Here is a 19,311-nt window from a genome sequence, read left to right as displayed (position 1 = left end):
TCCCAGGCCAGGGTCCTTCGTGTCTTGTAATTTTCCACTGCTGCAGTTTCTGCTGCCAGTCTGCCCATGGCAATTATTTTTATTAGAGCCGACGCCGACCCGCTGCACTTGTTGTTTTCTGCATCTACGGGACAGGAAATTAACACCTAAAATTCCAAGACAAAGGCACCCAAACGGTTTTTGTATAGTCCAATGTATCAGTCGGAAGGTGTGAAAATATTTAATTAAATTAACAGGCAACACAGACAACAGAACAGCAAAAGCAAGGCATCTACAGGAGGCTCCCCCCATTCGCATTCTCAAACTCTGAAGTTTTTTTTCGGTGCCGTTTCATATAATAATTGTTGTAATTAAGTAATTTCGTTTTTCCACTTCTCCGTTGGGGAACTGGAGAACAAGAAAGAGACCAAGGGCCTGGGTCTTCGAAAGGAAGCTGCCCTTAATGCAGGAAACGCCGGCAAACAATTTAAATTCATTTCGCGCTAAAATGGAGCCGCAAACTACCAAAGGCATGCGCCCCTCCTCTCGGTGGGTGGTAAACTGGGTGGGGCGTTGGAAAAGTGGGCGTGGCCATGTTGCAGACTGTTGTAGGTGCGAAGTGAGGCAGCCAGCATGACGCAGGCAAAGGTGCCGCCCCTCCGCCCTAATCTACGGATGCTTATTTAATTAAAAAAAGATTTCCCAGTTCAGGAACAAGAAAGTACGAAGGCAAGAGCAAAAGAACCAAGACTAATAGAGTATATTTACAAGAAATGTAAAGGTTGTTGCAAAACTTGGGGATTACCTGGTGGGAGCTTCCTAAATATAAACGATGGTTTATTGGCAATTAGGTACTTAAAGTTAACTCTTAGATACAAAAGGATATATGGCATCTGTTGACTAAGTTTATGTCTCCTTTATAAGCTTGAACTCCCGAAATAAATTAAAATGAGATTTATAAGAATTAAGTTGTATTTACAATACGAAAAGCGATTGTAATAATTACCTAATCCATTCTCACAGATATTTTAAAGAACCTTGATAAGAACACCCGGTTAAAGCAAACACAACAAAAAAGAAACAACTTCTTATCGAGCTTCTTCCATATCGGCTTACCCTAATCAATAGGTCTGCTAGGAAAACCCCTAGAAATGCTTCGTTAAGCCATCCATGAAATTTCCCTAATCTTAAACTGTGGCCCACTGTTCGTCGTAGTCGCAAATTATGCGCTTGCAGCACTTGCCAAGTAATAAAAGCCAACCAATTAAGCGTGGCTAAGACCCGGGCCAGAAACAATGAAGGAGTAACTCTGCCCGGCGGGGTGGACGAAAGTCGGGAGCTCCATAGAATGGGGGATGGGGGACAAAAGGAGGGACTTGAGCGTCAAGTGTCGTAAGCCAAAGCCAAACGGAAAGCGTTGACGCACGAAAAAAGAAAGTAGAGTACGGAAAATCGAGGGGTGGCATGGCCGGAAATATGGGTGGTGGGTAGAAGGCGAGCGGAAGGCCTTTGTGAGCGGGCGGAAAAAGTTAAAATTGCTCTTAATCTAATAGCAACATAATAATCATAATCATAACATCGTTTGCCTTCACATGGGTGCCCTGTGTCTCTGCTTCCCCATCCCAGAGTTTTCCCCGCGTTTTCCCGGCTTTCCCAATCCCTCTTTCATCGTTGCCATTAACGCCGCATTTTCCGTATTATTTTCGCGTTGATGGCGCCATTTTGGCTTACAGTTTGTTGGCTGCTAATGGCATTTATTTGTTGTTTCTTCTAGCTCCTGTTGATACTGCTGCTTAATGCGCTAAGAAATCTTATTGCGAGCACATATATACTCCTTTATATATATTATATATTGTATAGGTTGTCAGGCAAACTAAGTGCGCTGCCAGCTGATGAAGTTGTTAAGTCGCAACTTGTTTCTTTTCCGCCCAACTTGATGGCAGTCCTGTCGTCTTCAATGTATTTTCCCGCTTTTACAGATGATAATAATGATGATGATGACGATGATGGTTCAGGCAATTGAACGTACTCGCACATACGTGCCAGCGGAGCTATAAATCTCTATCGATGGCATTAGTTCAACTGCTCGTGCATCAGCTCAGTCAGAATCAGAATGAGGATGGGGATACCAACCCCCAGAAAATGGGAATTATGTCAAGTTGTGAGCGTAATAAATACCCGACTTGGCATCGTTTACGTGCGTACAACACCACGACAACACGTACATCCAGCAAACAACGGCTAAACAAGTTGGCAAACACCCCGGAGAGATGGGCAAACTGAAAGGACTAGGACTACATCCCCCATACCCATCCACCCATCTCGCAGGACAACCCGAATGGTTCTGCACCTGATCTGGGAATTGAAGTTTCGCCGGCTGCAGCATCAACTAACTTTGCCGCCACACTTGGGGCTTGTTCATTCTCCCAGAGATTCATCTAATTTGCCAAGTTGCCAGCCAGCAGGGCAGCAGGCAATTCGGGGTTCAAAGACTTGACTCGACTGGCTTCAATTTTTGTGGTCAAAGCTCAATTGATTTTTCACTGAAAAGGATAACTCTTTTGGGCTCGATTTGAATAGAGGGCTGATTGGGCGACCTGCTAAAATGATTTCTTTGGAATTTGCTGATACAGCATGGTCCTAAAATGAAAAACTCAATAAATAAATCAGAATCAAGTAAAAAATCTTTAAAGTCTGTTAAAGATCTAAGATTCGCCTGCTTTAAAAGGGGTAGCATTTTAGGGATACTTTAGCTTTAAAGCTGGGGAAAATAAAGCAAATTAGTGGTTTAAGCCTGTTTATACCATTTTTCTTAATAAGTTAAATATTTACGCTTTTTAAGTAGTTCTCACTCTCGCTTTATTATTAATATTGCTGGGCCAAAGTAAACTCTAGCTATATTCTTGAAAAACTTTTATCTATAAGTGCACCTGCTGCTTGTCTTTGAGCTATGCAAAAAGTTTTTCTGCTTGAAATCGGATTTTCCAGCTTTAAGGCAGCCACTCGGCAGTTTCATTAGCTGCGCTTAAAGGCGAACGCGTATAAGTTTAAGAGGTAAATGAAATTTTTATTTAAAGTAGTAGCAGTGCAGATGGTCCGCAAACCAGTATCCAGTATCCAGGATCCCTGTCATCCTGTCAAGGACGTCTGTGCGCAGCGCAAAATGAACTGCCAGCCAGGAGTGAAACTTGAAATGCAAACATTGATGGCAAACTTTTAACTTTTGCCGTGACGTGTGTCGTCCTTGTGCTCAGTTCCCCGGTGTCCTTCGTACGTGCGTCAGTGGCAGGCAAATGCAGGCTGCATGCTGCAGGCTGCAGGATGCAGGATGTGCGATTCCAAATGCAGCCAAATACGAAATGGTGAGCATACTTGAAGCATTTGCTCCTTCCTGCTGCGGACATAACTGCAAAAGTTTTTCCTGCCTGCCTAGAGTCACGCATTTTCCGACTTAAGAGCACCCCGCTATCCCCCCCCTATTTTCCTCATCCCTTTTCCAATGCAAATGAAATTATGTAGCCAGCGGCGATGGGTGGTTGGGTGGCTGGCTGAAAAACAAAGGATGAGGAAAATATGCGAGTTCCTCGTAGAGCAAATGTTGTGTTGCTACTTGTTTGTCTGCAAGTTGCCACTGTAAATCTTCAATAAATGCGAATGCGAAAATGCTGCGCTACATTACATACAAACAAAAAGGGCGGCAACTTTCGTCTTGCCTCTCGGCGTTGTCCTTGTCCTTGTCGTCTGCTGATATGCGATACTTTCCATACAAAATAAATCTTATTCCCTTCCCATTTTTTTCCTTTTTTTTATTTTCCTGCAGCTTGTCTCCTCCGCCAGCGGTGTTTTGTTCGCAAAAGTGTCTCATGTTGTCCCAGGGATTCCTTTCTGGGATATTGTAATTGTATAGCGATTCGGTTTCTTCCTGGAAACCTGCTTGGATGCCCCACAAAAACATGATAAGATTCCCTGCCTGAATATGATTTGGCGATTATCAGATGTGATTTATGCCTGCTCATTAGGCCAGAAACCTGTTCTTTATGTTCGTAATATTCAAAAGCCAGTAAATCAGTAAACTGAGCAGGGACACCGGGTCTAATTAAATTTAGCTGGCCAATTTAATGGACAAGCCTTGTTCTATAATTCAATTCAAGTGGTAACTATGGACATGTCTAATTATTTCACTCCAATGAACACAAATGCCCCATAATTGACTTATGCTCGTATTATGTGCAAGATGCGTAACTCTGTGACTCCATAAAGGCCAGATCATTATCACTGCCAAGTAATCAACAATGGTCAGAACCAAATTAGTGGACCCGGGGCGATGTCTGATGTTCGACAAATGCATTATGACAAACTTTTATTGGCTGTCTGAGAGTGTGTGTGTGTGGGTGTGAGAGGAAACGGAAACAGTAACTGAAACACAGGAAGTCTCACACACAAGCTGAGTAACTCGGATCCTTGGATCCCTGGCATCGTCTGGTTTTATTTACAGGCGAACATTTGCACGAGGTAAATGCCTGGCGGTTTGGCAAAGCGAGAACCCAGACAACACGCACACACAGATGACAAGTGCAAATGTTTGGCAGCTGGCTATGTGTGCACTCAAAAAAATTAGAGCAATATCAATTTTATATTATAATTTTATGTATAAATGAAGTCGAGTACTACTAAACCCGGAATTACTTAGAACAAGAAGGACCAATATTGCCGGCGGTGACATAATTGACAGTTTTATTCATCAAGTACATGAATAATTCAACAGAAAGAGACCGCGAATTCTTCAGAGCATGGCAACAAAATCCATTAAAAACCGGAATGGATAATTCTCCAACAAAAAGAGCACGCGATTTCCTTAGAACCACAGAAACTAATTGAATTCCAAAAATTAATTCACAATAAAAAAATTAACAATATCAAATTGATGTTAATACCATCAAGTTTTTTTCTGTGTGTGTGTGTTACCATGGCCAGAAGGCAAATGTCTGACAAATCTGTTGCATTATGGAACAGCAGCAATATCGATTTGTCGACACGTCCTTGCCATTATTTCCTCTTTAATTAAACGCCCGAAATGCTCATTAGTGGCCAAATCCTTTGGTACTTCTCAAAAGGGGTTAACTAATGACCGACATTGCGTATACGTAATGCAAGTGTGCAAACTCCAACAGGTTGCTCTTATGGGGGCAATTAATTAGCGAATGCCACGCCTACGCCGCCAATTACACATGTAAATGCAACGGTGGACAAATGTTTTGCGGTTTGCCCATAAATATTATAGGTAATTGCCAACGAGAGGGGCTGGCAAAAAACCATTCTTTGGTTAATTGTAAATTGCATTCACTATCCATCCGCACACGTTTTTCAATTCGCTTTTGCTATCTGATTGAGTGACGGCTTCATGGCTTTTTGGTCTCGTTGGCATCTGGCTGAAAAATTGTTGTTTGCGGCTTATTGCTTATTGCTCCTTTTTGTTTTCAACTTATTTGTTTGTTATTTATATTTTGGTTTTAAATGCAAATTGCATAATTTATTGCAGTTCCTGCTCTGATTTATGTGTTCAGCACATTTTTTTTTATTTGCTTAAAATTAATGCTTTATTGTTATATGAATTTATGGGGAATTTTTTACGATTTAAATGGCATTTTATGATAGGTAATGTGATTTTAATAGAGCAGCAGAGAATTCAATTCACTTTGTTATTTATGAGCGCTGTGTTTTTCGGTTCTTGTTCTTTTGTTAAGCGTTAATAAAATAATTCATTTTTCCTGCCGTTTGCGTTTTTCACATTTTCCAACCAGAGATATGCATTACGCTTTTCTTCTTTGCGCAGCTTGGCTTTTCCCCGCTTTGCATTTTAAATGCAATTTGATTAAGCCACATTTTGAAAGGGGCTGTCGACGGGGTATCATATTTTGCATTGTGACAACTAGGACAGCCGGCAGTCAGTTTGTTTTGAATCCTGGAATTGCTTTCAAATGGGAGTCCCTGATTGAGCCCAGTACCTAATGTACTTTAAGGCATTTCTCGAGTTGAAAACTTTCTCACATTGTTTTGAAAACTTTAAGTCATTCGATTTAATGGTTATGCTGTCACTTTTTTTCGAAGGTCCTTAAAGTCCAGTTTATTAAAAGGCCTGTCTCTTGATGCGGACAGCCAACATAAAGAGGGAAAAAGTAAACAAAAAGAGAGGAGGGAAAACACTTGTAAATCCCCAGGGCTTTACCTTATGTTTAAGTAATTGGTAAACGGCTTTGGGATAAGGCAAACTTGTATATGCAAACCCTTTTTCCGCCTTTAGTGGCCTCCAGACTTGGTTGTTTTTGTTTTTCTGTTTTACAAATAAATAGAAAACAAATACCGGACTAATATAGAATCCCAAGGATAATCCCTCGGAAGTTGTTTTGTTATTTTTGGTCCCAAAATAAGCAATAGAGTATCTGCAAAACGCGTTCCTATGAACAAAGGGAAAATCTAAAACAATTTGAACGAACACCCTCGCGGGAAAAAAAAGAGAAATGGTTGAATGATAATCCCCTGGAAAAATACGTGGCTGGATGGGGGCGTAAAGCCCTCCCAACAATAGAAAGTGTTTGGCGCTTAGAAGTGAAAAGGAAAATAAAAAAAATGAAAATAAGAATTTCATTTCACTTTCCGCGCGTCTGACACGCTGTTGACTGATGGCTGACTGGCCCCGCCCATTTTACCCCGCCTTTAGGGGCCCCCAGATCGAATGGCATTAGCATATTTTCCGCTGGTTCCGAGTGCTCGGGATTCGCTTTCAATACGCTTCCACACAATTGCACAGTCGGAAATAAAAACAAGGAAGAACGCTATAGTCGAGTACCTCGACTATCAGATACCCGTTACTCAGCTATATGGAGATATGCAAGCAGCAAAGCGAGATTAAAATGCGCCACCTACCGGCGGTATACAGATTTAAGCGTTATGGGCGTTAGAGTGGGCGTGGCAAATTTTTTTTGGATCAATCGATAGGTATCGACGAGACCAATACATTTCAGTTAAAATTTTTTATCTAGCATGAAAATTGTGGGCGTCACAGGTTTTCGCGGTTTGTGGGCGTTAAAGTGGGCGTGGCAAACTTTTTTTTGGGTCAATCGATAGGTATTGATGAGAACAATACATTTCAGTTAAAATTTTTATTCTAGCATCAAAACTGTAGGAGCCACAGTTTTGGGCGGTTTGTGGGCGTTAGAGTGGGCGTGGCACTGTGCTGAAACAAACTTGCGCTGCGCAGGAATCTCAGGAATCTGCGTGCCTAATCCCAGTATTGTAACTCTCATAGTTTCCGAGATCTCAGCGTTCATACGGACAGACGGACAGACGGACAGACGGACAGACGGACAGACGGACATGGCTAGATCGACTCGGCTAGTGATCCTGATCAAGAATATATATACTTTGTGGGGTCGGAAACGCTTCCTTCTGCCTGTTACATACTTTCCGACGAATCTAGTATACCCTTTTACTCTACGAGTAACGGGTATAAAAAGAGAAGAAAACGTCAAGACCACAGCGAAACTGGAAATATCATCTTGGTGGAGCAAAATGCTGCCAGGGACAACGGCAAAAGAACAAAGCGGGTAAGACTCCCTCTATAGAGCAGAGCATGTAAATATATTCCATGGGTAAATCAAGAAATTAATCCCTTCAGCAGCTGCGACAGCCTCAAACAAATAATGAAAGATATATATAATTTTTTTTCTTTTGCTGAGCCCCTTATAAACACAACAATGAATGGGCGAATCAAGCTGATGAAGAATGATATAATAACAATAATAATAATAGCGGATCCGAACCCCTACAGATGAGCCATAAAAAAATCACAGCACCCACTGCGACGGCGGGCAATGACAATAAAAAATGTGACAAGTGATACAAAGTAAATACATGCGAATATGAAACAGCCAGAGGAGCAATGAATGGCAATATGTATCCCTATATCTATATGCATGGGTAGCCGTATCTGTATCTGTATCTGAATCTGTATCACCCTTTTTTCGCCTCCAAATGGTTTATTTGGTCTGCTGCCGCCTTTTGCTGTTGCATTTCGTGTGTGGCATTTGTACGGATTTCAGCTCTTTCTTCTCTTTTCGGACATCCTCATCGGTGGTAAGCCTCTTTTTATGGCCGTAATGGAATGTAACCGAGCCACTGACACAATACAAAATGCAGCTCACATATTTCCATTGCCCGATGAGTTATGGCTTAATTGTGATGTCAGCGTCGGTGGATGTGGATGAGGGTGAGGATGCGGATGAGGTGGCTGCCCATCGAGCCATACAACTTGTTTGACAGTGCCCATCCAATGCCGCCAAGTCCTGCAAATTGGAGTTCCTTTGCAGCGGCTCACCACCGCCGATACCGATATACCCTTCATGTTCCACTGGGTTCGTCTGCCATTCCTCAGCAAAAAAGCAGTGCAAATAATTTCTCATATATATTCCCACATGAATTTGCACCCCAGATAAGCAGCCAGTGGGTATCCACCACTCAGGAAAAATACTAAACCTAACTTATACATGGTAATATAGTTTCTTTAGAAACTTCTGTGAGAAATACCAAGAAAGTATACTTCTTATAAAAGCCATAAAAATGTATTTCCCTGAATCATAGTAATTGTTAAATTTGAACACATCAATCTCAAAGTATAAACAGGCTTGAGACAAGATATAAAAACTATATATATTTTTTTTAAAAGATTTATAGTTTTAATAATAACAACTAGTTTTCTTAAGATTTTTTTATATATTTTATATTTATAATCTTTTTTTTTAACAAGTTCTAATCGTTACCACCCCTGGTTTGCTCTGACTAGCACTATTTTCATAAGATATATCTGGATGGTTTATTTTTCCTAGTGTATAAGCAAACTAGCAGATCACGCTTCAGTAGTTCCTTCTTTTGACGAGCTACACCCGACGAATGTGCAATATTCCCAATAAATAAAAGGGAGAGAAAACAGTCGCTCTTGCTGACACCTCAGCATCCCACTTGGGATTGGAATGGGATCGCGATGGGGATGGCATGGTATGTGGATGGGGATGGGATGAAGTGACATTTACACAATGGTTATGTTGCCGATATGCGCGATATGTTGGAGCCATCACTCATCTGAGAATGTCTCATCCGTGGCGCGAACACTGATGATATGAATGAATTATGTGGGTGGTGTAGAGTTGCAGGGAATGGAGATGGGGTAGGTGGTGAAATGTTTGGGGATTGGGTAGCTACACATACATATACTATATAAGGATGGGTCTGTGTCGACATGCGTTTAACTTGCGGCAATTTTGTAACATGGTATCTGTAGACGAGCGACAATGTTGGAAACATTGTTGCAGTGGCAACATCGGCCACAGCAACAACAACAACAACAGATGCAGGAACAGGAACAGGAGCAACCTGCAGCTGATGCTTTTGGTGGCATATGCGACGGCTTGAAGCTTTTGTGGCATTGTTCGTGTGGCATAATTTAAATAATTGAAAGTTTTACGCTTACGCGCATAATGCGATGCACAGGACAGCAACAGCTGAATGGCCGGATGCCGATGGGTGAGGCATGCACATGCACATGCACATCCACATCCATCATCCTGCATCCACATCCAGCATCCTGCGTCCATTTGGCAGCTGTCCCGTCGCTTTAATGAGCAAATTACAGGCGAGCCACCACCGCCTGATTCTGTGGCCAGCTACATGGGAATGAAATTAACCAATTTCACTGGGCAAATGCAAATGAGCGGCGGCTAGAATATACCACGATTTTTTATCCACATATATATATATAAATGGCCCTGCGCATCCTGCGCTGTTTAATTTTGAGCCGGCGGGTATGTCAGACGCGAATTCAAATTAAATGATCACACTGCGCCCAGCACAAGTTCAAATAGACAAATGCGCCGCTGCCCGGGGCACAGATACAGATGCAGATACAGATGGACAGATATATATGTATACTGATACAGATGCGGACACCGGCAACCCTTTGTGCCACCACTTCCTGCCCCCTTTTTGGTGGGGAAATATATATGTACTTATGCCCCCCTTGGTACGTGAGTGCAAACTGCTTACGTTCGTATCATACAAATCATGCAGCTGCCATAAATTCTAAATTGCCAGCCATTTTAGCAGACACACAGCCGCAGACATGGAAGTAGATGGTTGCCCGGGGAGGGGGGACAATGGCTTGGACAGTGGCTGCCACAGGGCCAAAGGGGGCAGGTTGACTGATAAAAACGATGCTGTGGCCGCCGATGGGGCGATGCTACTGGGAATGCCACAGTGGTCCTACGGGTGATTAAACGACACTTTATAATAATGCCTTCTTCTTTGCTGGTAAGCACGCAAATAATTGCTACAACAAGGACGTAAATCTGTTTTAAAGTGGGTTCTAGAGGTATTATAAGCACCTTACATATTTGTCAGCTTTTTAATAAGTTTTTTTTATATCTGAACTATATTTTAAGGCAGCTTACTGCTTTTATGATATCTTTTGGTATCATGATATGGATTGTTAAAAACAAATCCATTCAGATTGTCAAAATATAAGCAAGTATCATATGACCATTGTATTTTTTAGTATAAACTTACTCATTACATTCAAATATTTGTATATACCCAACATTTTTAAAATATTCAAAGCCTGCTTTGTAAGATAGCTTCATTTTCTTCATATTATCAGAAGCTACAAAAATGCAGGTATTATATTTCAGGTAATATATATTCATATGCTATCTTACTACTGCCCCACTGTTCCAATGAATGTGTTGGCTCGAGTTGTGAAACATAATGAGACTTGACATGTTATTTGCCCATTGAACGGTCAGCGAGTGTGTGATTGAGTGTGAATGGTGTGGGATGGATGCCCATGTCGGGGGAGTCAGTCTCTGTGCCCATTTCCCCGCAGAATGTTTGATGTTTTTCGGTTCTGAGTTCCGCAGAGCAACCGTGATTGCTTAAATACGGAACTCAGTTGGCCAGAAATGCCAGGATCAGGACGTTGGAGAGCCACGCCCTTTGCTTGACTTCTCGCATATTTCATATATGTTTCGCAGTGACTGAGGGTCCTGCTTTGTAAATAAATTGAGAATGTGCCACATGCATACGAGCATAAACGCATTCCCAGTCTCGTATGCAAAAGTCTATTTATTCTGGAGTCAAAATATGCAGCACACAAAGTAGCAGCAGCAGCAGCAGCTTTCTATTATTTTAACTTTTTATATTTTTCATACGCTGCTCAGCTCCTTTTTTATGGCACACTCTCTTCGTCGCCATTGCTGTTGTTGTTCTACAGAGTCTCTGGCTTCATTATTTTTATTGGATTTTCCAGGGGGCCCTCAGACATGGAGGATATATGATAATGTGGGCACTTCAAACGGGTTCAATATAACCGTTCCCAGTTCGCAGCTCTCCTAACTACCAAGAAGAAAGGAGAATCTTGTGGCTAATCCGGACTTTCCTGCACCCACACACCAGCTCTCGAAGATTGCTAGTCATGTTGTAACCACAGGCTAGGGAAAACACAACCAACACACACACTCTCTGGGGCTGTCATGCAGGATTGGAATGCATCTAATGGCATGGCATGGCATATTACACATACGCCCCGTGGCGCTTTGTCTAATAAATACAAATTTAGACAGCATGATTTGCCAGCAGGGCAATGCACTTGGGTTCGCCCGTTCGACTGAGAAACATGAACCTCAATGGACGAGGGCATATATACCTAGCTATATTATTTATTGCGGGTGCTGACCTTTCGGCCTCCATCCTTCCAGATGGCCAGCCCATCTGGATGGCCCTAATGTGATGTGGCCGTGTATAACAGGGTCATTAGGCACAAGTGCCAGTGCGCTAATTATGCAGATTCAAGGAGCAGGAAACAGGAGCAGCAGCTGCATAAATCTCCGACTGGGCCAACACGGCCAATTATGCGCTTTATGGTATGGCCATAACATAACTGCCTGTGCCCGGAACACTTGCCCCACAAAAGGGGTCACATAAATCCCGATTGTGGCCGACCTCAAGCCACTGCAAGTCGCATTATGACAAGGCCTGCCAAGGCGCATAAAAAGTGCGCCAACTTTGCCCGCAGGCCAAAAGTGCAAAAGTGGTTGCAGCTGAAAGATAGCCGATCGCTTTTAGGATAGGCCACAAACCACCAATTTGAGGAGAAGGAAATATGTATGCCCGACCAGCAAGAAAATTACTGCAGCTTATGCAGATTAAATCTTGACTTGTTCTATTTAAATAAACTGACTTTATATTGCTTTCCCTACTTGTTTACCCTATTTGTTTAACAAAATAATTACAAATAAATAAGTAAATCCTTGGTCATGTTTGCCCTACTTACGAATTCATTGCCCTAGTGTTGAATTATTTAGTGTCACAATAATTCTACTAAAAGCAAATAAAATTTCACACCCAAGCGTCAGATCTTAATTAAACATCTTCTGCTCAGCTTATTGCATTTGAATATTTTTGTTGTCTTTGATGGCTTTTCGAAGTGAAATTCATTTAACCACTGACAAAACAATTGAAAACATATTTGGCCTAACCAAAAGAATGTATATCTTTGGCTTAAGTTCTTTGCTAATTTCTTTATTTTATTGTAAGTGCTACAACACATATTTATTCAACAGCTTAAGATATAATCAAAATACTTGAACAAATATTTTTTAATTGAAAAAATATTTTGCTAAGCCCAAAGAATTCATGACTTTGATTTCTTTTATTAAGTCATTTCTTTATTGTCTTGTGAATTATTAAAGTCATGGCATTTATTTAGCAGCTTAGGATACAATTAAAATAGTTTAAAACAAACTGGCTTAATAAGTGAATTTTCATTACTAAGCCAGAAGAATTTTAAGTTCTCCGACTAAACTTCTTAAAAAAAACAGACCTTACAATTAAATTTCGTACCAACTGAATTTAAATGCTGTCTATCCTTAGGCCTCGGGTAATAATTTCCAGTATTTCTGGGTCTGAGCTGCTGAACATTTGATGTACCGCATCAACACGTTGTAAGATAAATGCGGTGGATCTGGTCCTCCGATGCCTGGGCTACCGTCGAGTGGCCAAATTTCAAATTAAAATTAACATTATGCAAATTTCGCCAATTGCCATTATACTCGACATTGTCGCGGGTGGCTGCCGCAGTCAAACAATCCCGCCGCCCACAAAGGATCGTCGGACCTAAGATGCCGGTCCATCTTCTTTCCACAAATTCCCGGTGGCAAGGATACCAAGGATGGCTAGGAATTCAGGAGCAGTCGCAAAGTCGTGGGGCGGCGAACTTTTTATGCAAATTAAATGTCTGCGAGTGACGCGCGTGCGTTTTGTTTGCTCTAAGGCGGCTGGGCGAAAAACACCGACCCCAAAGCAATTCAGAGCGTTTTCCCCGCTGTTTTAGTCGGGGGTTTTGGGTAGAACTTTGTTTTAATGAATTTTTTACCCGCAACGCTGAGCATTCTCAATGTTTGCTTAATTAAAGCGAGTGTGTGTGTGGGCGTGTGTTAGGAAACATCTGCAGAGCACCCCGCTGTTTATTTGCCTTTCAACATACTGCGCTTCATCATCATTAACAAAATACTAGCGCCACCAACAAAAGGAGCCTGCCAAATCAAAATAAATACAACTCAGACCCGCGACGACAACAGAAACTACTCGAAGCTGACGAAAGATGTGGCAGCCAAGAAGTTCAAGTTGGTTCAGGCTACTTTTGTGATGGTATATGAGAGCTTTCCACACAAAAGATTTATTTTTAGCATATGTTAAAAGCCAAGAAATACTACATTAAATATTTCAATTAATAACATTTAAAAAGATTCTTTAAACAAAAAGTTTGTTAAATTTTGTTTCTGTCTTAATGGGATTCTCTTGGCTTTTAATGAAATCTTCACTTGGTTTCTTCTTATGGTTAGGGTAGTATGCAAAAACCTAGTTCACTTTAAAGCGTTTTTTTAACTTAACCATTTAAAAATCAAGTCCTTTATAAATATGATTGTAGATATCACAAAAGATTCCCAATAGCTAATGTGCTCTACATGAAACCTTAAACCTTATATGCAAGAAGTGAAATATGTTTGCAGAAACCTTTTAAAAAATGTTTGCAAACTATTTTAATATGCACCTTCAACTTTCTCCAGGCTGAACACTTTAATTGATATAAGACAACGATAAGTGCGATAGAGCCGTATAAACTGCAAACTTTAACAACGACAGCGGTACTGAGATTATAATATATTTAGTCAGCTTTTGTGTTTTTTCCGCTTCTCCATGGCGGTTTTTGTTTGTTATTGCTGCGGTGGCTGGTGAAATTTATGCGCCCTGTTGTTATTATTTTTCCAGCTTCCACTGGGCCTACCAAACAAAACACCAAGAGTCTGGAGTCTAGAGTCTAAAGTCTAGCGTAACTACAACAATGTTGCACCATGCTGTGGCAAGGAAGGGAGGAGCAACAGGCTGAAGGGAGGGATGTGTTGGATTATGGTGGGGGTGGGGAGTGGCGAGCTGGGGAGTGGAAAGTGAATACCGGATAGTGGGGACTTGGGCCCTCAGAAGTGGTCTTTACTTGGACTCAACTAGCGCCAGAGCTCGCCAATCCCCAAACTTCTGGCCCTGTTCTCGAGTGCACTCGCAGTTGTTGCCGCTGAAGTTGCTGCCACTTCAGTTTTGTGTTGCTAGTCCGCGGCTGTTGCTGTTGCTGTTACTGTTGCTGCTGCCCTCCGCTGTGTTTGTGCTGCATTTAATTTGATTGCATTTTATTTACTTTTGCCATATCTATATAAAAAGACGCTGAAAGAGGCGCCAGCGAATGCGGTCCGTGGGTTAAATTAATTCCACTTGATACACAATTTTCATCCCAACATCCCGACTGCAGTGTTGCAACATTCTGTGCGGCAGCTGGTGCATGTGGCCAAATGCATTGTTTGTTTTGTTTTTCGCTTGGCCCAGAAGTTGATTAAGCGCCAATTTATTAGTTATTCCATAGCAGGACTAGGCCAGCCTTTGCTTTCATCGCAGCCATGAAATATTTTTCATTTCTCACTCGCTCTCCATTTTCATGCTGAACCGAAAAAAGAGTGGAAAAAAGTGCTGGGGAAAAACAAACAGCATTTGGCACACTCATGAATCGCTCCGCTCGAAATGTGAGTTATTCACCAGTAGTCCACACACAATATATCTATAGGCAAAATCGGTGGAGAATGGGTGTTTCGGGAGGCGGTGCAACCATTTGCAATGGCGCGGAAAGTTATGGGACCGTTTTGTGGGCATATATATGGCTCATATAATTCCTAGTTTCTGTTCCAATTGATTTACGGTAGCTATTTGTTATTGCAGATTCGGTTGTTCTTTGGGTGAAATGCCTGCAACTAATTAGTGGTAAGTTCTTGCATACTAAGTTAAGGGGAATTATGGTTTAAGCTGCTATTTGAGATGTAACATAACGAATTGATAGGAAAAGGAAATTAATATATCTCATAGATTGTATAATATCTCTTGATGATTGGGATTAGTTTCATTTTCAATGTGGGTAAGGTGATTCCTTTAGATTTCCTCGTTACTTGCATTTCTCATCTTGCTTTTCCCACTCTGATATTTTCCCAACGTGCACAGGATTGATGCTGTGATGCAAATTTAGTAGCAGAGGCAAATCTATTTGAGCACGTAACTTTATCTGTTTGAGCTAAAATATTTTACCGCCAAAACACACACACACACACTCCACTCGCCTTGCAACTGGTATCCGTATTTTAACATCATTTGACTCGACAGCCAAACAAATCTTACAGAACTGGGAAAAAATGAATCCAAACAGCTTGCTTCAAATGCAAAAAAGTTGGGTAAATAATTACCGAAATGGAATGAGCTTCTCTTTACGTAAAATCAAAGCCAAGGAAATGGATGCGGAAAAATCGGGTGAGAGTAAGCAGTTAGCAGTAGTTAATCACCGGACAAACAAAGTAACCAGGAAGGAAGTACGAAGAGTAAACGAAACCGAGGAAGCCAAAGAAAAATGAGAGTTGCCCCGGGATTTAAGATATCCCACTGACCCTGGAGGTCAATTTCCCAAGAAGAAAACGAGAAGGAGTCGAAAATGTGTACTTAGCACATATATAGAGAATGCACCAGCTCAGTGCACTAATTGCAGTCGTAAAAGAGAAAGGGATGGAGCGAGTAAGGGTGCTATAAGGAGGGTGGAGCGAAACCCATCAATGTTATTGGACGACCGGCGTCAAAATCAATTAAATGGGCAACAGGCGAACGGTAATTGCAGCTTACAAATTCCCATCGGAGTTGATAGCCTGGCTATATATGCCAATACATGTTCAACTTATTCAGTTTTAAAAAAGAATTAGCAAAGATATGGTAAAATATTTCAAATGTTTAAAAATATATCTCTTAAACAGTAGACTTTTAAAATAAAAGCATTGGACATTTCAAATTCAATATAATTATAAACTAAAGATTTTCTGAATAATTTAATTCAACTAAATAATTGACAAGAAATATTTATAAGATGTATCTAATATTTGTTAATCAAAGTATTTAATTTACAAAACTGATTTTGGTTCCTTTTATTCCAGATTGATTTGGCATCACTGAAAGCCCACTTAAACCCACGTCATCGAAGTACAGTGAAGCACTTTGCGTTAATTGCACGCAGACCTCTTCATCCGCATCCACATTCGATGCTGGCCGCTGAGTGGCCCGTCGAATGGCAAATAAAAGCAGAAATTAAACAAAGTAAATAGAGATTCATCAACGTCATCGACGACGCTTGGCCTTCGTCTAGGTCTTGTTCTCAGGATTTTATTTTTTTTCTGGTCTTGGATGCAGCCTCAGCATTCGACTTACTGAATCATTCTCCTTCCCGAGATCCCTCCACCCCGCCACAGTAAAATCCACAAACATTTGCCGACGTCGTCGCTGTTCTGTGTTATTCTTGCGCTACAATTCCTTCACGCAAGATGGGTGTGTGTTTTTTGCGGGGCAGACATGAAAGCAAACAAAACAATTGCAGTCGGGTCAGCAGACGAGATGGATGGGTGGACAAATGGATGGATGGATGGATGGACGGCCGGATGGATGGATGGACTGCAGCCGACGCCAGCGCATTCAATCCAATGCCATTGTGGATCATTTTTAGTGTGCAATAAAAAGCAACCGCAAGTCGGTTTATGTGCACGCACAGCAATGCTCAGATTTTCAAGATTTAAAATCAATTATTTAAATGATTTTTTACTAAAGGTTTAAAAACCTCTTTAAACAGTTCCATCCAAGGATATGTAAAGGCCCACATTGTACTTTTGAATAAAATCAAATTTGAATCTATTGAAAACCTTTAATAAAAGAGTTCGTATTTGGGAAGTAGCTTCATTTTGCTTGAACTTTAAATATGAAGACCACTATAAAGAGATCAAAAATCTTAATAGCCAACCTATTTCTTTGACCATGATTGTCTAAAGCTGATTGCAAGGCCTATTCAATTGATTGGCAAACAGATTGATGTTATTTTTTGGCTGGTATTTTTTGGGGTCAGCACCTCCACGGGCCACATGGCGCGTGGCATGCACCTCAACTTTGATGTTTCCTGCCACAAGTCGTTTCCCCCTTTTTTAGGCTCCAACCCCCCCTTAACCACCCACCTACCTACCCACAACTATGAAGCTTGCATTCTGTTGTTCTTGTGCCTTGTCGTTTTTCAATCGTTTTGCATCCATTAATCAATTTTTGGTTCTCCCCATCCATCTGTCGATATTCGTGTTTCTTGCCTTTTTGCCTGCCAGCATCTTGAGCTGTTCGTGGCCCTCTTCTCCATTATCTCGGCCCACTTTTGTATCTTTTTCAGCTTTGTGTATCTTAAGTGGACGCCAAGTAGCCCCAATCCATTCGGATCGGCCAAGTGGTCAATGCAACGGAGCTTATCTAGCGCCGAGCAGTTGCCACTTTATTGTAATCCCTTTGGATGTTCCCTCTGGCCCAAAAATTGTGTTGGCTGCTCTATTAGCCGAATGGTATCTTAGCTCCCATCGTTGGCTTTCTTTGGCCCAGTTCCCCCGAGGGCAACAAGGACCCTTTGTCCATCACCCCTCACCAACCAGCCTTGCACTGAGCGAAAAATTGGTACGGGAGCCGCTAACACCCATTCCGGTGTAGCCGTTTACTGCGGATAAAAGTTTTACATAGTTCATTGTCTTGTTGTTCATGAACTTTTTGTGTTTTGTTTCGTTATTTCTATCCAATATAATCCACTGGGACCGGAAAGCCAATACCGCCCCACATGGAGGCAAGTTGGGCAAAAACCAAACAAAAATGGCAGAAATTGGGATTTTATTCCAATGTTATGTTGTCGGAGGGGTTGAACACTCTATGTAGTGGATTTTTGTTATATCAATAAGAGGAGGACGTTAAATGTTGGCCCAAGAAAACTTTTCTTTCAATTTAAACTTACTTATTTTAAGGGGAGTGTCTTAAAACTCACTATGAAGACCAATCAACATACCTGCAATTAAAAAAGAGAACATTTTATTAGATTTGAGTTTGGATCATCAAAAGCTCGGTCTCTAACATTATTTGCCCTTTGAGTATTTTCAATAGGTTTTCAGAACAGGAGCCCAAAACGGCACTTCTAGATTACATAACTTTCGTTGTCGGATCCCGATTTTGAAGTGTGATACCTCTATGAGTTTGTGGTTGAATTCTCTAATAAACTACATTAAATTTGTTATATTTTACGAGGGTCCGAATTTTAACCCACTTTCATGGTCGATTTTCCGTATTTCAATGGTTTTCAGAACATGATCCCAAAACGGCTCTTCTAGATTCCGTAACTTTCGTTGTTGGACTCCGATTTTGAAGTGGGATACCATTATGAATTTGTGGTTGAATTTTCTAATATGCTACATTAATATTTTTATATTTAACGAGGGTCAGAAATTTAACCCATTTTCAAGTTCGCTTTTTCCGTATTTTCAATGGTGTTCAGAACATGAGCCCAAAACGGCACTTCTAGATTCCATAACTTTCGTTGTTGGACCCCGATTTTGAAGTGGGATACCTCTATGAATTTGTGGTTGAATTTTCTTATATGCTACATTAAAATTTTTATATTTAACGATGATCAGAAATTTAACCCATTTTCATGTTCGATTTTTCCGTATTTTCAATAGTTTTCAGAACACAAGCCAAAAACGGCACTTCTAGATTCCATAACTTTCGTTGTTGGACCCCGATCTTGAAGTGGGATACCTCTATGAGTTTGTGGTTGAATTTTCTAATATGCTACATTAAAATTTTTATATT

The 19,311-nt window shown here is 41.1% G+C and overlaps 1 protein-coding gene across 19 annotated transcripts in view; it reads right to left on the bottom strand.

The window, feature by feature from the left end:
- Positions 1–19,311, bottom strand: part of LOC108006994 (collagen alpha chain CG42342) — a 76,175-nt gene that overhangs the window by 22,192 nt on the left and 34,672 nt on the right. The window lies entirely within an intron of this gene.

This window comes from Drosophila suzukii, chromosome 3 (genome assembly GCF_043229965.1).
Source record: "Drosophila suzukii chromosome 3, CBGP_Dsuzu_IsoJpt1.0, whole genome shotgun sequence".
In the NCBI taxonomy this organism is placed as follows: domain Eukaryota; kingdom Metazoa; phylum Arthropoda; class Insecta; order Diptera; family Drosophilidae; genus Drosophila; species Drosophila suzukii.
Note: the sequence above shows the minus strand (reverse complement) of the source record. Positions and strands in the feature narration are given on the sequence as shown.